Source organism: Nelumbo nucifera, chromosome 2 (assembly GCF_055504915.1).
Source record: "Nelumbo nucifera cultivar China Antique chromosome 2, China Antique-T2T, whole genome shotgun sequence".
Lineage (NCBI taxonomy): Eukaryota > Viridiplantae > Streptophyta > Magnoliopsida > Proteales > Nelumbonaceae > Nelumbo > Nelumbo nucifera.
Window position 1 is genome coordinate 81984708 of NC_142650.1, and position 5410 is coordinate 81990117.

The 5410-nt window shown below is 36.9% G+C and overlaps 1 long non-coding RNA gene across 1 annotated transcript; it reads right to left on the reverse strand.

The window, feature by feature from the left end:
* Window positions 1-3272: 3272 nt before the first annotated feature.
* Window positions 3273-4424, reverse strand: LOC148802373 (uncharacterized). Its single transcript, XR_016082120.1, has 2 exons — window positions 3817-4424; window positions 3273-3716 (listed from the first exon to the last, which is right to left on the reverse strand). It is a non-coding gene; the product is annotated as an uncharacterized LOC148802373 (long non-coding RNA).
* Window positions 4425-5410: the final 986 nt, after the last annotated feature.

Consider the following 5410-nt stretch of genomic DNA (forward strand, 5'->3'; position numbering starts at 1 on the left):
AGCATCCGCCTCCTGTAAAAACCAGCAAATCAAACTTCCACAACTCCTCCCATCAATCGCACTTACTCCTCCACATCTGAAATCTTGACCCTCTCTCTCATCCCATGTCTCTCCACCTTCCTCTTGAGTGTTGTTCTTTCACTTCGCCTTTTCTTGTTCTCAAACTCTTTCAAACGCCCTTCTAGCAAAAAAGCCTCACCACCCAAAAAGAATAGGCCTACAGATTTACCAACTTCAATATCCCTCTCCACTAGTTTCCTTAAGTCCACTCGACTCTTCCTTTTCCCATTATCTAAGTTCAAAACTTCATTACTTATCAAAGCTTTACCCACATCCCCCTTCCCTTTCACCTCAAGGACTTCAATCTTTTTCAACTCCCCAACTTCAGAACTGTCATGAATGTTAATTTGATCACTGGAGTTAATATAATAAGAACCTTATGATTCGTAGCTCTAGAACCAACCTTCCTTGAAAAAACTCTCTTATATTTATTGCTGGGTCCAGTCTCAACAAGTCCCTCTTTTAACCACGAAAAAACCTTAGTAACATGCACCAAATAAGATTTACCTAATCAGTTAAATCCTCTTGGATCCGTTCCCAAATTGGCACCAATCCTTCCAGTTAACACTTCCTCAACTAGAAAACATTGTTGTTCCTTTGAAGAACAACATTGCCCTCTATATCAAGACATCTGATCCCTTGATTGCATGTGCTATCATCCCTTACCTGCTTCAATGAAGCCTCTACCACTGATACTGGAGGATATTCCTAAGTACTCCATCCCTTTGCATCTTCTTGTTATTAAAAACACTTTGCTTTTCTCTCTTGTCAAATGAATACTTCTGATATATAACACAATATATCGCTTTGCCTTTTTTGGAGATCCCAAGAATTTACCGGCTATTTAAATCTTCCAAAGACCAGTTTTGGATAGCAATGATTTCAGACTTTTTAAAGTTAATTAGAGAAAATGACTTATTAGCATAAACTAAACTTTGATGCATTCGATGCTGTTACTACAAAGAGCTTGTCCTAATGTTGAGATTTAAACAAGTTGCAATTGCCTATGCTCATTAATTGCACACTTGCTTTTGTTATATTTGTGCAAGGAGGAGGAAGAGGGCCTTCCAATTACTGATCAGAAAAGGAGGCATGTTCCAGCATTCAAAGTATGAAAACTGGAAAGTGCTTACTGCTAAGTGATTTCAATTAACTCAATGAACATTCAGCCTGGTTTCTGGTTTCTGGTTTTGGGATTCAAGCACCAAGTGGGATGAAATAAAATTGAGTTATAAAGCATCTTTTAGTTCTAACTGCCAAATATAATTAAATGGGATTTCAAGTTTCGATGAATCAACAACCACTTGTTTCAAATATCTCATATCCACTTTGAGATAGTACACTACCATATTAAGTTTTCAAGCTGCTGAGAAAGTCAAAGGTAGGTTATAGTGATTATGAACACACAAACGAAATAAAGAAAAGGGGAATCTATTAACCCAATTTTAACTTACCTTCACATCTGCTGAGAAAGTCAGTTGAAAGTTCATCCATTTCAATAAGATTTTCTCAGGTGGTTGATTCATCAGCTCCTCCACATCTAACGATTTATGAACAAAATACAACATATGAACTAAAAAGTAGCAAATAACATTTCATAAAAAATCACAAATAAGCAGAAAACTTCTATAAAAAGGCTATTTCACCTTACTATCATCAACTAACTCCACCAATTGAGGTGTTTTCCTCAAATTGAGGTCCGCCCATAGTTGTATCTAAGGTTAAAACATCAAAGTAATTGTTTCAATTATAGAAAATATTACTTATATAATTTTCAGTTTGTAATGTGCTCAAAAGTCAAAATAGAAAAATGGCTTTCAAACAATTACAGTCCAGAATCAAGACTTAATATTCCGATAGGTAGAAGGTTAGAACTTAGAAGGGTGGGATGTTTTCTGAAAATCTTGATGAGCTTCCCAACTCTGCTGGGTAAGATAGATAAGGAATACATGCATGGGGGAACAGAAAAAAAATAATAATGGGTCTCAAGAAACAAAGAATCCCATTCTCCACCAAACTCTCTCAATGTTTTTAAACAGTGGTATTAAGGGCTAAGGAGAGTTCCTATGGCGTCTAGGAGTCAGCATGGATTATCTCTTACATAGAAAGTATTGAAATGGGCTATAGTGGCCACTGCCATTAAGATAGCTGATGCTCACTGCAGAGATCATCTGAGACCATTTGAAGCAAACAAAACTTTTTTCTTTCCAAATCCTGGTTTTGGCCTTCTAGAAGGGAAGTGCTAGTCATGGAGCTGAGAAATGCATTCTTTACCAAGTAAATGCCTGGAAGTAACACGATTTTAAAGCCTTTCTTTCCAGCCCTTTCGACCAGAGGTTGCTAGAGATTTTCACTTGAATCAGGGAGCTATATAGAGGTATTGTAGGTGTTGGATAGAGCACATTGATGCTCTGTGACCTCAAGATGGATATGATCAGGGTGTCTGGCAACAAAGCTATATGAATTCCTCAGTCAACTTGCTCAGTTCTGTTAAAAATTGTTATCACAAAATGCAATGCCCAATCATCTCTACTGAGACCAAAATTTTTTTTTATATGACTGCTTAGACATGATCAAATTTAGTCATGCCTCAACATATAATATATAAGCAAATGAGTCTAATCTCTTTGGTAAGATTATGCATGTTATAGATGACATAGTAAGACAGAAGGCATTTATACTAATGAGTTCTATTTGCAAATTTCAGGTGCAAATATAATTATCATTTCCATTTTCAGGATTTGACATTGGTGAAAGTAATTTTGCTTTGTTATGGAGAACAAAAAAAGGAACCTCCTTCTAAAACCATTTCCAATAAGTTTCAAATTTATCTTGACACGATGCATTGCAATGTTTTGAGAAATTGGTGCAAAACTGCATCAAATTACTTGCAGAAAAATAATGGATTTTTAGCTCCTCTAAAGTGCTACAAGAAATGGTAAAGGGCAAAAGGCATCATCAGGCTGGCATAGAGATACAAATGTGGACAACCAGAAGCAACACCAAAAAAACTTAAAAATTATTTTCATTTGAGTCATAAATCACAGCCATAAAATCTAATAGACCATTCAGGTATTGAATGGTCTTTATATTTATTTATTTTAAAAGCCAATAGACCATTACTACTAATATAAACAGCAATAAAAGGTACTTGAGAAGTTGACAAACCATTACAAAGGCATATAACACAAAAGAATCTACCAAACAAAATATAAACAAAGGAAGTCATTTTTAAAATAGGTGCATGCCTTTTGAAAAGGGCAATGCCATGTACCCTATGTTTCAAATCCAGAACAATCATCCAACAAGCCAAATTCTCTGTCTCGGAATCAAAGCATCTACATAGTACACCTTTACACATATCATAGAAAGATCATTCGCTATGATCTTTTACAATCTCAACCCAAAACCATAAACTGCATACAAAAATGAATTCAAATTCAACGTTTACGCATTCAAGCTGCAGATCCTATAATAGTACTCACCCGAAGGAAGACTTCAAAATCCTATACCTCCTCGTCCATGTCCAGATACGATTCGATCAAACACGCAGCCCTCTCTTCCTCAGTCAAAGACTCTCCAACGGCTTTCAGCTCCGACGTCCTGGAAAGCAAGTTTCTGATTGTCACTCGCCCGATCTCCCTCATTGAGAGAAACTGCAGAAACCAGCCGCCAAATCAAGAAAATAGACAAAACATCGAAGTAACCCACAAACAAGAAAGCTACTTGGGTTTTAGGGTTTTGAGGATTACTCACATTGGAATTCAAGCTGCGAAGCTCCACCTGAGTGAACTGACTCTGGAGCCATGGATCACCATTCGCAGGTAAGTCTGAGGAAATCGAGTGGTTTTGTTCTCTGTTTTTTCTTTTCTAAGAAGCACGATATCGAGGTCTTCTCTGAATGGAAAACACCAAGTCTTATATAGAAATTAATCGATATCGAGGTAAGTATTGCTCTCAGGTCGATGGATAAGGATTTGGACCGTTACAAAATCAATTTAAATGACAAGGTAAAGCGTATCAAAGATTGCAGAATAAATACCACGATTCTTACAACGGTATATTTAAAATTCTAACAGAATTAGTCATCGAGCGGTGGTGGCCTTCGGGAATTACCGTGTCCTTCACCTCCATCCAAAGTAGCCAGACAGAAATACTTATCAAAAAGGGAATAAGCAGTCAGCCGGACAGAAAAGGGAATAAGCACTCGTGGGTTTATTGGATACGTGATCCCACCATTCAGAAGTTACCACATTGGCATTTCGACAAAAACACTAATATTAACGGGTGTTCAGCCGTTAGCTGAACAAACCCGGTTTAACCACCCGCAAAAGGACAAAATTCAAAAACAGGGCTTCTTTCAAAAGTTTTAAGGTCATTCGAACTCTCCCCTCCCCATCTCTTGTCCTCATCTTCTTTGTGCCCCAACCCGAGCATCCCGTTGGCCACTCACCACACACCTGCGCGTTGGACTGTGGAACAGAGTGGTGAGAGGGAATTCTGAGAATGTCCGAACATAAAAGAGGGACTCTATCATAATACAAGGTATGATTTGAGAATTCAGAATATGACGAAAGTGTCCCTTACATAACTGTTTAATTTATATGACAAGTAGGGGTGTACATTCGGTTTGGTTCGGTTCAAACCGATGACCTAACCCACTATTTAATTTGGTCATATCCCTCAATTGAACCGAACGAAAGAGGGTTTAAACTAAACCAATCCTTACCGCATTTAAAAAATAAAAGGACTGAGTTAGTAGAAAAAGGGAAAAATCAAACAAGAGTTAGTAATTAGTAAATACTAATTAGTAATTACTCTTTGATAGTTTGACTCCTAACCCAACTCGGGCACTCCAATGTGGTTGTCTTTTGTGTTTCCCACTTACTAGTTACTAGTAATTACTAAATACTAATTAGTAAAGTAGTAATTAATTTAAGTTAGTGTTCTTATTTAGTATTGATACTAACAAAAATTCCGATTGGGCTCAATGCCTAAAGGGAGATTTAAGAAAAAGAGTAATATATAAAACAATAATTAAATAAAATTAAGGGAAAATTCCTAATTAGTACCGTATACTTTGGGCCTAGTGTCACTTTGGTCCCCAAACTTTAAAACGTGACAACTCAATACCTGAACTTTCAAAATATGCCAATCCAATACCTGACGTTAACCAGCCCATTAAACAGTCGCTAAGTGGCATTTATAAAGACATAAACACCCTTTGAGTGTCATCTAATTGTCTTTAGCAACCATCCAAACGTTGACCAAAAATGAATAGTCTCAAATCATTGTCTCTTCTATTCATGAAAGTTGGGGTCATGTCTTAGTGGGCATTATAGTGACTCCA